Source organism: Chrysemys picta, chromosome 3 (assembly GCF_011386835.1).
Source record: "Chrysemys picta bellii isolate R12L10 chromosome 3, ASM1138683v2, whole genome shotgun sequence".
Classification (NCBI taxonomy): Eukaryota; Metazoa; Chordata; order Testudines; family Emydidae; genus Chrysemys; species Chrysemys picta.
In genome coordinates, this window is record NC_088793.1 from 31,998,082 (window position 1) to 32,018,771 (window position 20,690).

The 20,690-nt window shown below is 44.1% G+C and overlaps 1 long non-coding RNA gene across 1 annotated transcript in view; it reads left to right on the top strand.

Moving 5' to 3' along the window:
- Nucleotides 1-19,746, top strand: part of LOC135982193 (uncharacterized) — a 62,042-nt gene extending 42,296 nt beyond the window's left edge. The window contains exons 2-4 of the long non-coding RNA XR_010599433.1: nucleotides 5,069-5,299; nucleotides 17,942-18,072; nucleotides 19,631-19,746. This is a non-coding gene — a long non-coding RNA (uncharacterized LOC135982193). The remainder of the gene's footprint in view (nucleotides 1-5,068; nucleotides 5,300-17,941; nucleotides 18,073-19,630) is intronic.
- Nucleotides 19,747-20,690: the final 944 nt, after the last annotated feature.

The window sequence follows — 20,690 nt, forward strand, 5'->3', positions numbered from 1 at the left end:
AATTGCATTAAAATAGGCCTGTGCTTTTTTTTTTTTTTTTTTTTTTTTGCGCTGTACTGGAGTCTAGAACCCTAGCAATGCTAAGGTCACACGTTTTTTGACCCATTACAGGAGTGACTAACAGTGGTTTAAATGTTGTCTTTTGCATGTGTACACCTTGTCTACAGTGGGGCTTTGCTCCAATTTCAGCCATTAGTGGCCATTGCCAGTGTAGTGGCATTGGTGCGGACCTCTAATGCAAGTCAGCCATGATTTGCATGGTTTGAAACAGTAGTAGGAGGTGGTGTCCTTTACCGTGGGGGTCATGTTAATTCCTTGCAAATGGAGTTGTAAAGAGTAAAATCTCCAGCCAGATGCAGGCAGTGCCCCTTGGATGGAGAATGGATTTCACAGGCACTGAGAGTCCTGTGGTGAATCATTCACTTCCTCTCAGTACAGTGCAGGAGTGTGCACAGAGATTTAAATGTAACTAATTTTTGGAGGGGCACTTTAAACTGGCTCCTCCAACCCTCCTGGCTCCCTCTACCTCCCCAGGCTCCCCACCCATCCCCCCCAGCACCCTGCTGCCTCCCCCCACATTGTCCTGGGCTCCAAACATTTACTGGAGGCTGCAGGCGAGGAAGGGATGGGGCTCAGCAGGCTTCCCGGGCCCCCTCTCACAGAACTCTGCCACCAGCCCAGCTTCCCTGCTCTGGGCGCCATCTAGTGGCACTCAGTAGGAGCACTGGCAGCGGTGCCTTTCCGAGGCGCGTCTCTAGCTGTGCTCAGCCCGACTTCCACCCTGGCAGAAAGGGGGGAGGAGGGACTCGGGGGAGAGAATCACAGAGCAGGAGCTGGGGCAGAAGCTGCGGATGGTGGCGGAAATGAATACTGGGGGGCCGGTGCAGGGCCGGATCACAACATTTTGACACCTGATGCAGGGAGCTCAAATCACGCCCCCATGCTCCCTCGCTTGGGCCAAAACTTTGAAAGGTCTCAATTTTGCCTTCTACCTGTTCTACTCCTCTCATAGTACTGTTCTGCTACCTACCCCAATAAAGGAGAACTAACAACTTAAAATGCCTTGTTGAAAAATTTTAAGTAACACTTAACTTTCAAACGCCTGGACAGCAAATGTTACTTTTCTTGTCTGCATAGTAAACATTGGCATTTTTATCTGTTTGAATAATCAAAGTGGTGCTTTCCGTGCCTTCTTGGTTGCAAAGATTTGAACTGCTTCCTGCTGCAGGTCCACAGTCTGGGCCAGCGCATGCTCTATTGAGATGGTTGCAAGGCTGACCAGCCTCTCCTGTGTCATTGTGGAGCGTAGATGTGTTTTTATTAACTTCAGCTTGGAGAAGCTGTGTTCTCCATTGGCAACTGTTACAGGCAGTGTTAGAAGTATGCGCAGAGCAACAAAAGCATTTGGAAAGAGGGTGGTCATCTTATTTGTGCACATATATTCCAGAACAGCCTTTGGAGTTGATCCTGCTGAAATGTATCTTGAAAGGGCTTTCAGTTCATCACCTAAATCACTCGCATCGATATCACGCATGTCATCATGTGTCAACACTGTCTCTAGTGCCCTGCATTGCTGGTGTAGGCCTTCTTCAGGTGTAGTGAGGAGTTTTGGAATATCATACAACATCCCAAATATACAGCTGTGTTCCTTGAGCTGCATGAAACGTTCTTCAGCTGACTGTATTGCACAATCGAACACCTGGTTAAAGAATTCAACTTTGAATTGTTGTTTGAGGTCTCTTATGGGACTATCCCGTGCCTCATAATCAAAATGTCGTCTTCTTAGGTGACTCTTGAATGGGTGGGAAAATAGCTTCAGTTTGAAGTTCCTCTGCCAACTTCTGTGCACTCTTCAGAACGTTTTGAATCCCTCACCTGACCGGTAAGACTGTAGGTATGACTTTGGAGCAATGGAACAACTGGACAAAGCAGATATCAGGGTCAACACCTTGGAGTCTCTTGCTTACAACATTTATTTCAAACAGTCTGTCATGCCACAACTCTAAGCCACACAGAAATTCGAAGTGATGTATATTTCTGGTGATTCCATTTCCCTCTGCCACTGTTCTCCCACAAACAGTTCCTGTCATAGCATTATCCTCAATAATGGCAACTATGGCATCATCTATCTTCACAATTTGGTGTTTGATAGGCTTTATCGCATCCACTCGACTTTCCCATCATGTGGTTTCAGTGGTTTCTGTGTCAGAGAGGATGTTCCCAGATGTTGCTTCAAAATTTGCCATCGATGAGTTGATGCAGAGAAAAATACATAGATGCGTTGAATTACATTTAAAAAATTCAGCAGCCTGACTAGAAGCTGATGCTGCATCACTGAGCACCAAGTTCAATGAATAAGAACTACATGGGACCAAAAAAGCTCGAGGGTTTAACTCTCAGATTCGTGTCTTCACTCCTATGTCTTTTCTCTCATGTTGGCACCATTATCGTAGCCCTGACCTCTCATGTCAGCTATCGCAATTCCTGTATCTTCCAGCTTTTTAAGACGCACATTTGTCATACCAGCTCCTGTAGTATCATCAATGTCAATAAATTCTAGAAAATGCTCTCTGACCATCACCATTGCAGGGGCATTTTCACGAGGTTCTGATGTTGTTGTTACAACACCACTGTTAAATTCATTTATTCCGTATGGCTGATGTCAGGCGTGCTCATAATGTATTATTGAACATCTTCTTATTGCCTTTTACGCCCCTTGTTAAGTGTACCTCATTTTGTGCCTTAGTCTTTCTGATTTTGTCCCTACATGCTTGTGCTATGTTACCTATCAGCTCTGTGTTCTCGGGGAAGCAGGGCGCAGCACCCAGCCTGTCTGACTCACAAAAGACCTCCCGGTCCAGCCTCTGCTTGAACCAAAACCAATCAGAAGAAAGACTTACAAAAAGCAATGAAAAGGCAGTGGGAGACACACCTAAACCCCTCTGGACAATGGTGATAGGATTAAAGAAACTCCCCTAGCCTCATTTGCATTGAAGAGGGGACAGGGAGGCATCTCTATTAGCATACAGAGATTCTAAGGCAAGAACTGCACTGAATTCTGGGACCAGGGAAGCACTGCATGATGGGGGGGTCTCTGCTCCAGATCTTAACGACGTTAACAAACCCATGCCTGCACACACCCAGCTCAGTAGTTATCAGACCAATTCTAGTAATAAGCCCTTTATTGTTGTAACCCTTCTGCCAGGCCAAGTTGATAGCAGCAAGGGCCGGGTTCAGTACATAGGGGTCCCTTCCCAACAGCGTGACACAGAACCAGCTCGAGCCCCCACCCAGTGACCTGGGAAAATCTTACACAAACCCCTAGGCGCCTCGAAGAGGCAATATTTCCCCTCTCGCAAGCACAGAGCCTCGGTGTAGCAGAAAATGTTTAATAACATGAGGTAAACGACATAGCATTAAATTGGGAAAACACCACAACTAGAGTTCATAGACCAAACCATGAGCGAAGACCCACCCCAGCAAATTGGGCCGTGTCCTCTCCCGTTGGTTCTTGAAACCAGCGACCCAAGAATCACCAAAGTCCCAAAAGTCCACCGATCCCAAAGTCTCTTGGGTCCAGCAACCCAAGAATCACAAAAGTCCCAAAAGTCCGACAACCCCCCAAAGTCTCTGTCCCTGATCAGTGCAGCCCCAGAGTTCAAAAGGGGGGGGGGTGAGCAGGGTGTTAAGGGGCACCTTACGTGATCCGAGGCCAACCCGGTTGCTTCTCCGTGGGGTTCCACCGCAGCCTTACCACGAACTGCTCCACTCCACCCGCAGTCCCACTCCTGCCGTCCCACGAACTGCTCTGGCAGCTGCTCCGCTCACCGACCTGTGAGCCGCTCCGCTCCGCTCACCGACCTGTGAGCCAGGCCGCTCCGCTCCGCTCCGCTCACCGACCTGTGAGCCAGGCCGCTCCGCTCACCGACCTGTGAGCCGCACTGCTCCGCTCCGCTCACCGACCTGTGAGCCGCACTGCTCCGCTCTGCTCCGCCCGTCCCTTGGGCCGCTCCCACAAGGCTCTGCTCTGCTCGCTGCTCCTCCAGCCGCTCCGCTCGCCCCCGCTAAGCTAAGTTAGCTTAGCAATATATAGCTTCAGGCTCCCCCACTAGTTAACACAGCCTCAGTGATCTCAGCTCTTAAATAGCTTTAGCTCTTTTGTGATTTCAGCTCTTAGTGCTTTCAGCTAGTAGTAGGGGAGCCCCAGTGCTGGTGCACTATCAGCCCAGAGTGAATTCAGCTCAGCAGTCCGTAACTAGACTCCTAAGGGAATCAAAGTTAGCTCTGACATTCAACAGTGGAGAGAGGAGGAGGTGCAATTGGTGTTTCAGGCCCACAAAAGGGACCCACACCACCAGGTACCAATACCTGCCCCCAACCTCTCTCAATTCACTGGGTTTTGTAACCCATGCCCCTTGACAAGCAAATGTTACTTAGGTAATGGTGAATGACTCACTCAGTCCTTCTGTCATACACCAGTTCCACTGGCCTTGATTCACAGAATCAGGGTAACAAAACTTTATTCTTCCTGCCCCAATAACAGAGAAACTGGGGATCCCACACCAGCCAAAGTAACCACTTTGAGTTGCTGTTGTTTCCTGCCAGGTGAGTGGGTGTGCCTATGCAAACAAGATCAGCCCCTGGAGTTCTTTTCCACACTCGCCATAATTCACCACCAGATGTCAGGGTAGAGCTCATCCTGACTCTGCTTACATTGTTATCCAAAATACTGAAGATGCCTAATTGCATTGTGAACTCCCTCGAAGGAACACCGCCCATAGCCAGGAATGATCAGTTCCTATTGTCTAGCTGGAACAAAACAACTTTGGTATACTCCCTCGAGCCATCAGTTTACCCAGAAAAGCTAACTCTCTCTGTATAGCTTGGACCCTGACTTGTGTGATCAGTTATAATTTTCTAAAACTGACTTTTGTAATCAAATTTGAAGTTGGATTTAATATTATAAATGTTTTCTATGGTTATTATCTGGCAATAAATAACTTTTGTGGTTAAGCTGGTTATCTCTCTCTCTCTCTCTCCCTCTCCCCCTCCCCCCCTCTCTCTGCAGCAACGCTCCTCGTACCTAAGCTAAAGATCCCTGCAGCACCCAAAAATCCTGTGGGGTTTGCTCATCAAGTGGGTTACTACCAGAACAACTGTAACGTGAAAATGGGGATAAGGATGTGCTGAACCTGGGGCATATGAAGATGGCAGCTTGGAAGCGTTGCTTGACCCAAACTGCTCAGGCGTACTCTATTCCGGTGCGGTGCCCATGGCCTATGACTGTGACAGCTTGGAGGTGCTGTTTGACCCAGCCTTTTAGCACTTTATAGGCAGTGCCTAGCATCTTGAGAGTGCTGCTGAGTCATTAATTAGATTCTTACCACACTGTGTGAGGGACTGTGGGCAGGTAGTTATTGGCCCCAGTTCCAACTTTTACAGGTAGGGAAACAGAAGCAAGAGTGGTTAAGAGACATGCCCAAGTCAGCACACAGAGTCAGTGGCAGAACTAGGCTATAAACTCAGGAATTTGACTGCCAGGCTCTTGCTTTCTTCTAGACTATGCTGCCTGTCTGAGGCTGGGTGCAAGGTGTGTTGATTCTAATAGAGCCCCATTGTGCTAAGTACAGTGCACAGGATTTGGACCATAATGTACTATCAATGTAGATTTAGTAAATGGAATTTCTATCAAGGGCTAAAACCACTGATAATTGGTTAGAAATACAAATGTGGCCAACCTTTTCTGGGCTGTTCTTTTGTCCTTAACATTGTGCATGGCACTAGTGCCCTTTAGGTAGAAAGACCTATTTTAAATTGAGCTGCCTGTGAAAAAAGAATGGGTTTAAATAACAGGAATAAAAGGTTCATGAACTAGAACTATTGTTGGGAACCTCAAAACTATACAGTGGCATTCAAAAAGCTTCCCATTCCATGTTGTTTCCCGTTCCTACTGCTAGTTTTTATTGCATGAAGGGAAGAAAACAAGCTCAGCAGTAAAATGAAAGATCCAAAAATAAACCACCAGCTCTACTTCAGTTTTTTTCAGTCGTTTTCCACTGTCAGTTCTCATTAGATAGATATTAATTAGTTGACAAAATCTAATCAGTTTTTGTTTATCTTTTTAGTTACAAATTGCCTCCAAAGTTCATGACTGTACAGGTTGGGTCAAATTCTTCCCGGGTGTAATTACACCCAAGAAGAATTGGCAGGTTGTCTCAGATGTGTTACTGGTGCATCTCAGTTACTCACAGTATGTGGGTGTTATATGCATATGTAAATACTTTATATTCAGGTCCAGACACTGATACCTTGCTCATGCTGAATAGCACCTTATTCCATGAATACTCCCACTGAAACCAATGAGATACTACACAAGGGCATGGTACTCCTTGGTGTGAGTCAAGACAGCAGAGTCTTTCCTTCTTTAGTTTCACAACAAACCCAGAACAACCTAGAAAATGAGTTCTCCTTCTGGGGCAACTTGTATTATATCGTATCACCCATAATTTGTTCCTGTAGCTCCTATGACATCTGCTGGAAATCCTATTTCCCATAAATGCACTGTAGAATTACACTGAAGCTTTGCAGTGCTGCTTATTGTGGGACTGGGTTTGAAATACACCTCTACCCCAATATAATGCGACCCGATATAACATAAATTCAGATATAAGGCGGTAAAGCAACGCTCCGGAGGGGTGGGGCTGCGCACTCCGGCGGATCAAAGCAAGTTAAATATAATGTGGTTTCACCTATAACGCAGTAAGATTTTTTGGATCCCGAGGACAGCGTTATATTGGAGTAGAGGTGTATTAAATTTAAGAAATAAATCTGTGCTTTTTTCTAAGGGTTTAATTCCTGCTCACTAGACTGCAGGAATTAACACTTGCAGCAGTATTTGAATGCTATAAAAGGGGAAGAAATCATGATACCCCGAAATGAGTGTGTGTGTGTTGGGGTTGGGGGGTGGGAAATGCTTAATAAATAGAACTAAAATGTACTAGGAAGATCAATTGAAACACAGAAAAGAAGAAAGAGGTGATGCTATTAATATGAGGCTCTTTGTTACCCAATGTGCTTTTGGAAATGAATACATTTGATATGTGTTTTTAGACACGCACACAACCTCAAATATTTGTGGAAGCTCTGGTTAGATAAACTTCACATTTTCCACTGACCCCAAATCTAGTCAGTTATTTGACCAATGCATATTTTGATCCTGAGCCTGCTTCCATTGTAATCAATGTGAATTTTGTCATTGATTTCAGTGTAGTGTGGATCATCCCAGGTGTCCTGTGTATCTATTATTTTTAGAAAGCAACAGAGTCTACTGTGGCACCTTTAAGACCGCATGCGTCTGACGCAGTGGGTATTCACCCACGAAAGCTTATGCTCCAATACATCTGTTAGTCTTAAAGGTGCTACAGGACTCTCTGTTGCTTTTTACAGATCCAGACTAACACGGCTACGCCTCTGATACTATTTTTAGGGGTAACATGCCGACATTGACTGGCTAAAAGTATTAAGAAGACTTTTTTTGGTTTTAGGTATTCATTTAGGTTCTGATTTGCACTATTAAAGTCAATGGGAGCTTTGCCATTGACGTCAATGAGTATAGAATCAAGCTCTTGTTGTTGTTATTACTTATGCAGCTCCCAAAAGCCAGCTTGACGCCGTACAATACAGAGAGAAAGACATGCGGGCAGATCCACAGCTGGTGTAAGAGTCATAGCTCCATGGAAGTGTCATATTGCCATTGAAGTCAGTTTATATCAGCTGAGGATCTGCCCCGGCACCAAAGAATTTATAATCCAAATGTAGATATTACACAACGCGTGGGAGTCCTAAACAATAGGGAATAGATGGGGTAAGAAGGGGCAAGAGTTAAAGCAATATGATCATGTGGTTACTCAGTCTAAGCCAGTTGTTTCCATTTGTTATGTCATTTGCTCTTTACACAACAAAGACTATAGATGAAGAAACCACAAAAGCACTGTTAACCATGTTTACTAAATATACACAAACATGTCTGCTCTAGCATCACACATACTGCTGCTCTGACTATTTTCTAGTGACTTCTAAAACATAGAACACAACGAGCACCACTAGAAGGTTCACAAAGTATTTAAAGGGACACCACTTTATTCCCATATACTACACAATTAAAAACTGTTTTATATTTTATATTATCCATAGCTGGGCACTTCTTCTGGACACCGTGGAAAAAGTGACTTTTAAGTTGGGGGTTGAATAAAGTGAGGATGGTGATTTGATCAGAATGGGGAGAATATGCCATACAGGAGTGGCATGGAAACAATTATGGGACAAGAGGACAAATTGGGGATTGGTCCTGCTTTGAGCAGAGGGTTGGACTAGATGACCTCCTGAGGTCACTTCCAACCCTGATATTCTATGATTTTAAATGGGATATTGGGATTGCTATCACTGGTGATGCAGTGTAAGGGCATTACTCCATGTAACATAAATTTCCTCTAAGTTTTAGCCACTCGCTCCAGTACAAGATGCAACCATCCCATAAATAAGATTTCCTTCTAAGTGTCTAGTAAAATACCACACAGTCCAATTTTACAAGTAATTTCTAGGCTTTAACAAGAAAACCATCACTTTTATGGATTCACAGAAGCTTAAAAGAATTCAATTGTAATTGAAATCCACTTCTTGGAGCTGTTAAAGATATCAGTGAATAATAATGTTGCTATATACTGATTTCCACAATGGATCTGCCTCTGACACTCTCCTTTCCCCAGAAAGTGTTTTCAAAGACAGCATTCCCAGAGGGAAAGCACACACGTCTTTTAAAATCCAGGCTATTTGATGTGCATGCTTCATTATGCAAAGGAGATCACGACAATGACAGACATCGTTCAGAAGTCTACACAGCATGAATTCCCTTGAATCATGATGTTATATGAATGTGCAGGTGATCACAACAAATGTGGATTCTCACCTATTGGGGGATCATGTCTTGCCCTGAGAATGGCAGTATATTGTAGTCAGCAAGATCTTGTGTGTTTGATATTAGGCAACAGTGGCCTAGTAAGGATTAGTGCTGTGATAGCCTGGGAGCTAGAGAGTCAGTGATTGGCAGCCCTTCTTCATCCAGCAGAAATTGGTTTCCTGCAGCTTTCTTACCAGTGAGCTGAGGAGAGTTTCCTTCCCTCCTGTTTGTATTGTCTACTACTTGATATTAGGCCAGAGGTAAGGTATTGTTTTCAGGCAGCCTGGGATATATCTGCCTGATCTTCAGGTCTGAGTCTGTCACAGTTGATATTTGCTGCAGACCTGTAGCTATGTTGATTGTTGCCATAACTAGGCCTTGGGAAGGAAATTCCCCTCCCCTTAAGGCCAATTAGCCAGGACTTGGGTGTAGGGAGAGCCTTCTGGGATACTGTGGAGGATCCACATTAGAGGTCAACATTGTCTGATGGCTAGAGCAAGGGACTGGTAGACAAGAGGACTAGATGATATTCCCTTTGTGCCAGTTTCTTCTGTACCCGAGTTTCTGCATTTGTAAAGTAGAGATAACACTGGCCCACATTTTTAAAGCACTGTAGGAGCAGCAAGTGAATGCTGTTATATAAGTGCAAATTATTATTATTATCAGCAAGTGTTTCATGTGGTTATTTTAAAACATGCTGGAGCTTCTTCCCATCCATGGTGCATAGGGTTGCCAACTTTCTAATCACACAAAACTGAACATCCCTGCCCTTTCCCTGAGGCCACGCCCCTTCTCTGAGACCCCGGCCCTGCTTGCGCCATCCCCCCTCCCTCCGTCGCTTGCTCTCCCCCACCCTCACTCACTTTCACCAGGCTGGGGCAGGTGGTTGGGATGAGGTGGGGTATGGGCTCTGGACTGGGCCAGAAATGAGGGGTTCAGGGTGCAGGAGAGGGCTCTGGGCTGGGGCAGGGGATTGGGATGAGAGGTGTTGAGGGCTCGAGCTGGGGGTGTGGGCTCTGGGGTGGGGCCAGGGATGAGAGGTTTGGGGTGCAGGAGCAGGTGTGGGCTCTGGCTGGGGGTGTGGCCAGAAATGAGGGGTTCAGGGTGTGGGAGAGGGCTCCAGATTAGGGTTGGGGGTTGCAGGTATGGGCTCTGCGGTGAGGCTAGGGATGAGGGGGTTGGGGTGCAGGAGGGTGCTCAGGGTTATGGTTTGTGGTGGGGAATCTGGGTGGGGTGCAGGCTCTGGGAGGCAGTTGGGTGCAGGAGGGGACTCCAGGGTGGGGCAGGGGGTTGGGGTATGGAAGGAGGTTTGGGGTGGTTCTGCGCGCTGCCCTTGTGCCTGCAGGCGCTGCCCCTGCAGATCCCATTGGTCGTGGTTCCCAGCCATTGGGAGCTGCGGAGCTGGCACTTGGGGCGGGGCAGCGCACGGAGCCTCCCTGGCCGCCCACGTGCCTAGGGGCCATGGGACCTGGTGGCTGCTTCTGGGAGCCATGCGTAGCCAGGGCAGGCAGGGAGCCTGTCTTGCTCTGGGTCCTCGCTGAGCCACCAACTGGATTTTTAATGGCCCGATCGGCAGTGTTGACCAGTGCTGCCAAAAGTCCCTTTTCGACCAGACATTCTGGTCGAAAACCGGATGTCGGGCAACCCTAAATTGGTGCACAAAGCAGTCACCCTTCTCTTCATTCACAACTTTCCTTAAAACACATTTCCACTTGGTGCTCCTCTTGCTGTGTGGCAGCACTACTCTGTTGTAGTCTATCAAAATGTTGCTCACTCATCTGGTAAATACTTGGCTGTCTTCCTTAATAATTATCACTAGTCTTTTGCTTGTAGATGAAAGGGCAAAACAAAACCCAGGCCAAATATGTTCCTTTAGCTAATATGCTGAAAATTACAGCCTGGCCAGGAAACGTCAACATTTCTTACTAGAAAGTGACAGGCTCACTGACACAAGGCTGTGGATAATGAAGTGTCTCACATTGCCACTATCACTGGGTTTCCTGAGCATCTGCAGTGCGAGAGACAGAAGGCATGGGCCAAGAGCCTAACCTAAGGGAAAAGTTTAAAATGCAAGTAGAATTAAAATATTTTAAGTTCAGACCTACAGTATCTTTTAAGTAGAACAGAAAAGGAATGAAACCAATAGGGTTCTGTAGAAATGTAATAGGGTTCACAGAAATTGCTCTAAAAACATAGGTTGTATGCAGTGTCAATGTAGCCCAGGATATTAGAGAGAAAAGGTGGGTGAGGAAATATCTTTTATTGGACCAACTTCTGTTGGTGAGTGAGACAAAATATTACCTCACCTGCCTCGTCTCTCTAAAAACATACAATTTTATAGAGAATGAGATCATTTTTGAACCTTTTTTTTTTTAGAATTCAGTAGGGTTGTGCCAGCTTACACCAGGCCTGAATTTGTTCTCGTGCCTGTAACAAAATCCTGTGTTTCATAACTGGTGAAGCATTTGGAAAAAAAACCCCAATATTACTGTTTGCAGACAAGTCCTATAGGCACCATTCAGTCCTGTTGCCATGGAGACAACTAGCAGGGCAATAATTTTGCTCCAGATTAACAATTTGTATTATAAATATACAATGAGAAATTTAATAGAATAGTGTTTATTTCTTGTTATCTGGTATTGCATTTGTGTGGTGCTCCAAACACAGAAAATTGGATGTGAGGCACCAACCATCCAGCTTTCCTAGGCTCTGTTTGAAATCCATGGCTTTGGGGAAAGCTGGCTCATTTCGTCATGGGTTGGAGGTCTCTGAAGCGCTTCCTATATCATTCTGATCAGTATGGGAGCTCTGTAAACAGGAGACCGTCACCAAAAGAACTGCACACCTGTACTGAAAACCCATGGTGTGGGGGAAGTGCTGTTGCCATGGATTGTAAATCAAAAGTAGTGGAGATAAACAATAGCGTAGGGTGCAGAATCCAGAGTTGTCAGAGGTTTAAAATCTGGTTTGCCTTGCACAGGAGGGCTGGAGTGAATAGGAGAGAGAGTACAGGGAGCACCTTCTCCTTACCCCAGTGCACCTGCCCATCAGCCAGGCAGGATGTTGACCTAGGGCTTCATTGTCTGCTAGGCAGGCAGGCATGGTGAACGTACCCAGTTGTGTTTTATAGCACTAGCTTCCTATGCAGGGTCCCAGCTACATGAGTGAAGTAGTTCAGTTAAATCTGCATGGCTGCTACAGTTCTGCTCCCTGCCCAATGGCACACCTCAGGCAACAAAAGCCAGGACTTAACCCAGATGTTTGACAGCTGTGATTCTTTCAACTCCTCAACATACAATCCTTTTGGGAAAAGTCCTGTAGAATTTAACAGAAAATAGCATTTCTATAGATTTTTTTAAAGTACCCTATAAGATCAGTAGAGAGTTATATCCCAGCTATCGCATCCCATAGGATGGTATAAAAATGGTTAAAAAGATACAATTCACTTTTAAATTCTATTGTTTTTAGAGTCATTTTGTTAGAACCCTATTGAATTAATAGAGATGCTTAGTACATTCTCTAGGAGTTTTGTAGAAGGGAAGGCCACTAGCTTTGCCCTGTATCCTCTTGTGACATGTGCAGAGGGACACAAATTACATCAACAATTATGCATGAGAGCTAGTGTATAGGAGTAGACCCTGAGCAGAAGCATGTGCACTGAAGAATAGGAAAAGTGGCAGCTAGTTATCAGCAGAGGAAATGCAAGAGAGCACACAAGTTGATTAGTAATAGGGGGATTCTGGCTAAACCATGCACATGGATATGTGTACAGTAGGGTGATGAGAAGTCCCGATTTTATCGGGACTGTCCCGATATTTACTTGTTTGTCCAACATCGGTCAGGATGTGAATTGTCCCGATATTTTGCCCTCCGGTGCACAAGCGGAGGGGGCTCGCCCCTCCCCCCAACTCCGTCTTGGCCCCGCCCCTACTCTGACCCCTTCCTCCCCCATTGGATCCCTCCCCAAATTCCCGCCCTTGCCCCACCCCCAGCCTCACCCCCTCACTGCCCCATTGGATTCCTCCCCAAATCCCCGCCCTGGCCCCGCCTTTTCCCCAAGCACACCACATTCCTCCTCCTCCCCCCTCCCTCCCAGGCTTGCGCTAACCAGCTGTATGGCGGCGCAAGTGCTGGAGGGAGGGGGGAGAAGCAGGACGCGGCAGCCCGCTCAGGAGAGTCAGAAGCGGAGGTGAGCTGGTAGGGGGGGAAGGGAATGCGGGGGGGGGGTGTGGAGCTGCCGGTGAGTGCTCAGCCCCCACCAATTTTTCCTATGCTCCGGCGGCTCTTTTTTTTTGTTTTGCTTTTGTTTTTGTTTTTTCCTCCACCGCTGGCTCTTGGGGGTTTATTTTGTTGCTCCACCGGTCCCCTCCGCCCCCCCCCACGTCCTGATATTTTATGTCTCTCATCTGGTCGCCCTAGTGTACAGCCACTAGAGCAGATCCATCCAAATACATGAGGTGGAAGAGGAGGTGCTGGTCATTCAGAAGGACAAAGGATCAGGGAGCATTATGTAGTGAGTCACAGCCAAGTAGTGAAACAGCACAGACATCCAGGCACTAAAGAAATCAAACACCAACATATATAGACCAACCCTCCTGATCAGTCCGGAGGAATCCAGAAATGGCTACCCTCACTGATCAATGTATTTTAAGCACAGGAGGAAACACTGTTTTCACACCTAACACAGCAGCTATTGGGAAATGCTGATTTTTTTTTAAATGTCTACAATATTTATTATTTTTATAGCTTCACTGGTGGTCAAGAAGGATGATCTTGTGGTTAAGATAATGAACTGGGACTCAGGAGATCTGGGTTCAGTTTCTGGCTTTGACACAGACTTCCTGTATGACTTTGCACAAGTCACTTAATTTCTCTGTGCCACAGTTCCCCATCTTGGAACTCTTCATGATTATCTTTGAGATCTCATGGAGGATGGTGAAGTCCCAGAAGAGTGGAAAAGGACAAACATAGTACCTATCTTTAAACAGGGTAACAAAGAGGACCTGGGGAATTAAAGACCAGTTAGTCTAACTTTAATGACTGGAACAAATTATTAAACAATCAGTTTCTAAGCATCTAGAGGATAATAGTGCTATAAGTAATAGCCAATGGATTTGTCAAGAACAAATCATGCAAAACCAACCTAATTTCCTCCTTTGACAGGGCTTCTTGTTTAATGGATGGGAGAAGCAGTAAATGTGATTTATCTTCATTTAATAAAGCTATTGACACAGTCTCACATGACATTTTCATAAGCAAACTAGAGAAATGTAGCCTATATGAAATTATTATAAAGCAAGTGCACAATGGGTTGAAAAACCATCCTCAAAGAGTAGTTATCAATGGTTCACTGTCAAACTGGGAGGGCGTACCTAGTGGGGTCCCACAAGGGTCTGTAGTGGGTCTGATATTACTCAATATTTTCATTAATGCCTTGGATAATGGAGTGGAGAATCTGCTTATAAAATTTGAAGATAGCGCCAAGGGGGTTCTGAGCATTTTGGAGGGCAGGTCTAGGTGCTGCACTTTAGGAAAGATGTGGACAAACTGTAGAGTCCCAAGGAGAGCAACAAAAATGATAAAAGGTTTAGAAAACATGACTTATGAGGAAAGGTTTAAAAAACACCTGGGCACGTTTAGTCGTAAGAAAGAAGACTGAGTGGGGAACCTGATGACCGTCTTCAAGTATGTTGAGGGCTGCTACAAAGAGCACACTAATCAGTTGTTCTCCATGTCTACTGCAGTAGTCAGCTTAATCTGCAGCAAAGGAGATTTAGGTTAGATATCAGGAAAAGCTTTCTAATTAATAAGGATAATTATGTACTGAAATAGGCTACCAAGAGAGGAGGTGGAATTCCCATCATTGGATGTTTTTAAGAACAGGTTAGATAAATAGTTTTTAAGGGATGGTCTCACCACCGGGGGGCTGGACTAGATGATCTTTCGAGGTCCCTTTCGGGCCTACATTTTCTGTGATTCTATGATTTTATGGGGATAATCATTTTTCCTTTCTTCCTCCCATCTGCCTTGTCTTTTTATATTGTAAGTGCCTGGCAGTACAAGCTTGTGGGCAGTCTCTCACTATGTTTGTACTCTGTCTAAACAATGACCCTTGATTTCAGGTAGGTTCACTATGTTCTTCCATAATTATGAACAATGATAATGCCAAAAGGCTTCTTAGAAGGAGTGGCATGAGAACACATTAGAACTACTGAAAACTTTTGGGACTCAAATGCTCCACTTGACACTTTTTACTATCATAATTTGTCTTTCTCAATTTTATGATCTGTTAAATATTTTAATTAAGCTCATGTAGCCTAAAGTTTAAACCATATTAAGTTGCTTCAACACTGCATTTTTTGCAGTCTCTAGGAGAATGCTAAATAATAAATGCCAGCTGACAATGGAATGAATGGTTTACGCAGAACATTTGAAAAGTTCCATTTTCTGAAAAATGGGTATTTAATGGTTTTTTTTTATATATATATATATATATATATATATATATATATATATATATATATATATATAAAGAAGAAAAATAGGCTGTTCTCCTGTATGAAACACCAGTTCAGGCACTGTTTGCTAAATATCAGGGGAAAAACCCAGATGTATAGGTGTTTTGCTGCTCTATGCAGGAATCCCATTCAAAAATAGGGAACCTGTAGTACTTTGAAAATGTTTTTCTGGTTGGGAGAATTACCTCTTTATATGGTGTATGAAGAAATCCAAGGAAATACTAGCGAGAGAAGGCTGAAAAGAAATCATCACTGGGTCTACCAGATAACATTTTGTAGATGTTGGGTCATAATATTACACTGGGTTCCAGAGAATGCAAATTATATTCCATTATCTCTACTTCATCTCATTCTTAAAAATCTGATGGCCTAGCCCAAAGATTTGAAAATTGAGTGTCTAGATGTAGGCATCTAAATCCCTGTTTAGACACCTAGATAAAAGTGGCCTGATTTCCAGAGGTTGAGCACCCATAATTCCCACTGGATGTAGGAGGGAGATGAGGAGGCTCTCAGCACCTCTGAAAATCAAGCTGCTTTTATTTAGGAGCCTAATTTTAGGCATCTGTTCAGGTTTGACATTTTTGGCGTAGTGTATTTAATGTTCCTATGATCAGAAAGATTTTAATAAGCTTGCAGTCTTTCTCTGTTAAACCATATGACAGACACTTGTCTTACTTCCTGTAATATATCAACCTTGATCTAAGCTAATGCTCAGACCTATCTGCCTAGCTACTCTCGTCAGCTCTCCGCTTATTAAAGCTTTAGATGTGGGTATGTTTTTGCCCTACTTATTGATGTTAGGCAATTTGGTCTGCGTCCTTAGAGACCTTTCTGGAAAACTTTGCTTCCTTTTGTCTCATTTGGTAAAGATGATCAGAATTACAATCCATTTGCACTTCAGATTCCTGGTTCTTTGAATTTCTTTGAGGATATGCAGTGCTGCTTGTTGGCAGAAATGAAGCACAATTGAGCTTGCCTTCCTGCTCTATTTCCAGTGAATTTGCCTTTGTCTCTCTTCTTGGGTTGGGACATCCTGTTCATGCCCCTGTTCATGCTAAGGATATTGGCTATGTGGGAAAGGAAAAGGAGCGGTGGAGCAAAGTGGAATAACTAGCTAGTAAATCTGTTTTCAACTGCTGGCCATACAGTAAACCGTCTCCCCAGAAGAGCAACTCACTGGAGTAATTAAGAACTATTGGAAATATATCTATAAAAAGAACACCAATTTTACGGGATCAACAAGAGACTTGAAAGCTTGAAAAGCTTAAAAGTTCAACTCTGCTCCATTGTACGTATGCCTTAAACAATGGTCTTATTCTCCACTGCCTTGCACCTTGTGTATCCATTCATGCTTGAGCAAAGGAGGTGTAAATGTTTGTGCAAGGCAGCAAAAAGGCAGACTTGAAGCTCTCTAGGGGCTGGTCTTCACCGACACTGCTGCAATCGATGCAGCAGGGATCGATTTAGCGGGTCTAGTGAAGATCCACTAAGTTGACAGCAGAGCGCTCTCCGGTCGATCAGCTCTCTGAAAAGAGTAAGGGAAGTCGACCAGAGAGCATCTCCCATTGACACAACGTGGTGAAGATACCGGGGTAAGTCGACTTAAGCTACGTCGACTCCAGCTACACTATTCACGTAGCTGGAGTAGTGTAACTTAGGTTGACTTACCCCCATTGTGAAGACTAGCCCTCTATATCTAACACCATGAATTTTTTGTCATTTAATGTAATCTATAATCTCATGCAGCTATCCATACATTCCAATGTAGTGCTTCTTCAAACTGGATTTGATTTTCAAGTTACAAAATGCATCCAGTAATTTAAAGTTAAACCTATGAACATTTAAAATTGGATGGTAATATTCATAGAGTTTAAGGCGAGAAGGGACCATTAGATCATCTAGTTTGACTTCCTGTATATTACAGGGCATTAAATTTCACCCAGTCACCCCTGTATTGAGCCCAATAACTTATGTTTGGCTAAAGCATAGCTTCCAGAAAGGCATTCAGACTTGATCTGAAGACACCAAGAAATGGAGATCCACCACTTCCCTTGGTAGTTTGTTTTAATGGCTAAGATCAATGTTCACGTTGCACTCCCCATCAGCACCCGGTCCAAGCCGGGGAATGATTCAACCAGCAGACCAAATTCGGTGATGAATCCTGGTCACGTGCCACCTGAGGCACATCGCACATATGCTAAGAAGAAGAAGAAGAAGAAGCTCCCTCATTGTTAAAAAATTGTGCCTTATTTCTAATATGAATCTGTCTGGGTTCAGCTTTCAGCCATTGGTTCTTGTTATGCCTTTCTCCATGAGATTTAAAGAACCTTTTAGGGTCCACTATTGTTTCTTTTGAAAGTACTTATACACTGTAATCAAGTCATCTCTCGTCTTTTTTTTTAGTAAGATAACTAGATTGAACTCCTTATGTGTCTCATTTTAAAGCATTTTCTCCAATTTATTGAAGGAGATAAGTGATGCATTGATGCCTGGATTATTGGCAGAGCACAGAAGCTGGAGTGTAGCACAAATAAACACAGGCCCAGCTGGTGCTAATCATCATATCTCTACTGAATGGAGCTACATCAATTTATACCAGTAAGAATCTGCCCCCTGTTTACTTTAGTTTGTGTATTTAAAAAAAAAAAGCTTAGTTTTTGTCTATGTATAACATCCCTAAATGAATTCCTAAAAAGCATCAGGTTGCATTGGAACAGAAAGGCAGGAATTTTGAAGGTAAGCCAGCTCACCTCCTGATATTGGGTGTACCAATTCCAGGCTCCAGCCATGTCTGAGAGCCACATGGGAAACAATTCTGCAAGATGCATCTTTCAATCAGCTGCTGTCAAAATTTGCTTATCTTTAGATACCTCTGTAAGAAGGTAGAACTGTGACCTCCCTCACTTGAAACACTGAGTGTTTCCAGGCTCCAAACATGTGAGAGGAAAGCCACCTATGTGGGAAGGCAGTTTGGAAGATAATTGCAACCAGCTGCTGACAGAGGTCATCAAGAATTTAATTCTTAGACAAGCTGTTACATAATTTTGTAAGCAAAGAAAGATCTTGACCCAGCTACAGTGGCTCTTATAGGGCTTGCTTTCCTCTGGCATTGGACCAGATGGCACTCTTCACATACTCAGCTGAGCAGGGCAGGATCAACTATTCTACCTCAACACTGACTGTGCCTACCCAGATCTCAGATTGGGGTTTGGTGCGGAGCTCAGCCCCTGCTCTTTAGAAACCCCACCCCCTGAGCAAGTTGGGAAGGGAGGTGATGGAGTCTTGGTGGAATAACAGGGCAGGCACGATGGGGGAATTAAACTGTAATATTTTAGGAGCCACACTAATTTCCATCCCATCCTTGGAGCAAGAGGGGAGCAAGGGAAGAATTGCCACTGTCTCTGCCAAGGCCTATTTAATGAGCATTTCAAGTATGATATCTTGTGAACCAGCCAGGCTAGAAAATCATGCAATACACCATTTAAAAAACAGGTAATCCCAGTGTTAAAATTACATATAGCATCTTCTCTAGCTTTTCTGGTTTGTTAGATGACTGACCTTAAAATCCCATTATTTTCATTATGCTCTTCCATGTCTGCTGTGCGTGGTGCTTGTGGCAGAGTATCCCAGCCTGTGACCAGTCCGACCCTGGGTACAATTCACAGTGACGGTGATCAAAAGTGAGAGTGCTAGCAAGATGTGTTAACACTAGTAGGTAAAATGGAGTGAGGGATCCACTGGGGCTGATAGGGCAATCTGCTGATAAAAAGGGAGTCTACTGACATTTCTGAATGTGAACTAATAAGCATGCTTAAATGTGTTTCAGCTGTTTTGAGCTCTTTACAAATCTGGGTCCAATGTAAGCACTGATATCCTCCCAATGTTAGTTATTTAGAAATCCCTGAGTCTGCCTTTCCAATGAGTTCGGTGCCCAAGAAGCTCTCTCCGTCTGCTTCCTCTCAGGGTCATGCTCACAACAACTTTTGTTGCGTCTGACGAAGTGGGTATTCACCCGCAAAAGCTTATGCTCCAATACTTCTGTTAGTCTCTAAGGTGCCACAGGACTCTGTCACTTTTTTACAGATCCAGACTAACACAGCTACCCCTTTGATACTTAACAACTTTCCTGATTTTCTCTTTTCTCTCTCACACACAGCTTGCAAAAACCAACCTCCTAACCCCTCAATCCACTCAGCTCCTCTCTTCTGAGGCCTTGCCATGTGGCCCAGTGCCCTAAGCAGTAGCCTCCATTCTTTCCAGCAGTCTCACTAAATAAAGGAACTAAATTGTTCCTGAAAGCAGGGTGAGGAACACACCCGCAGGCTTTCACCAGGTCTGCAAAGATGCTGGCAATGATTAGCACCTTACATCAAAATCATACCTTCCTCTCCCATTGAGATGATATCACCCCCTAATTCTTTTACATAAGGGGATGTCAATTGTGCATAGATCTTCTGCACAGGGAGTGAATCTCACCCTGTTGGACTTGTTCAGAACATGTGGTCAGCACTTAACAATAATAACCATCAGCATGTAAAACTGATAAACTATTAACAAGGCTTGTTACTAATTTGGGGAGGGGGAGGTGAATCCATCATACGTTCCTGATTGTTGATAAATAATGATCAGGATGACAAATCTGACTGACTTAGAACCAGTAAAGGCCCATAATCCCCCATCATCCCCCAAAGTATAATTTCCCAAGTTTAGAACTATTTAAAATGTTCTGTGGTTTAAGTTATTTATCTCCGTAGAGCAGTGGATGCTAGTTTAGTGACTCTGTAGGCTGCTTTTAATTAAGACTCCCCACAACTCAGGAGATTACAGTGAAGAAGCAAAAAAGACCAATCTAAATATTTTATCAGTGGAGACAAGTCACGGCACTTTGTTCTCATTTACCTCAGATCAGTGTGTTTGCAGACTTTCCTAAACTGTCCATCATCCCTTATTTTTGGAACCAGTTTCTTATTTTTAGGCTATTCTTTTGATTTTTTTTTAATGCACAAAGTGAAATATACCATTACCAGCAACATTTTCCCAAGTTGAAAGTAAATTTTAATAAGCAAGCTCTGCATACCCAACGGCAAGGAAGTTTGCACAAATTAAATTTTACTCGGCGAATAGAACAAAATTATAACTATGTTGAAATTGCTTTAATAAGCAGGATCTTAGTATTTGTAGATATTAGAGTAACCTGGAGGAAATTGTTGTGGTGT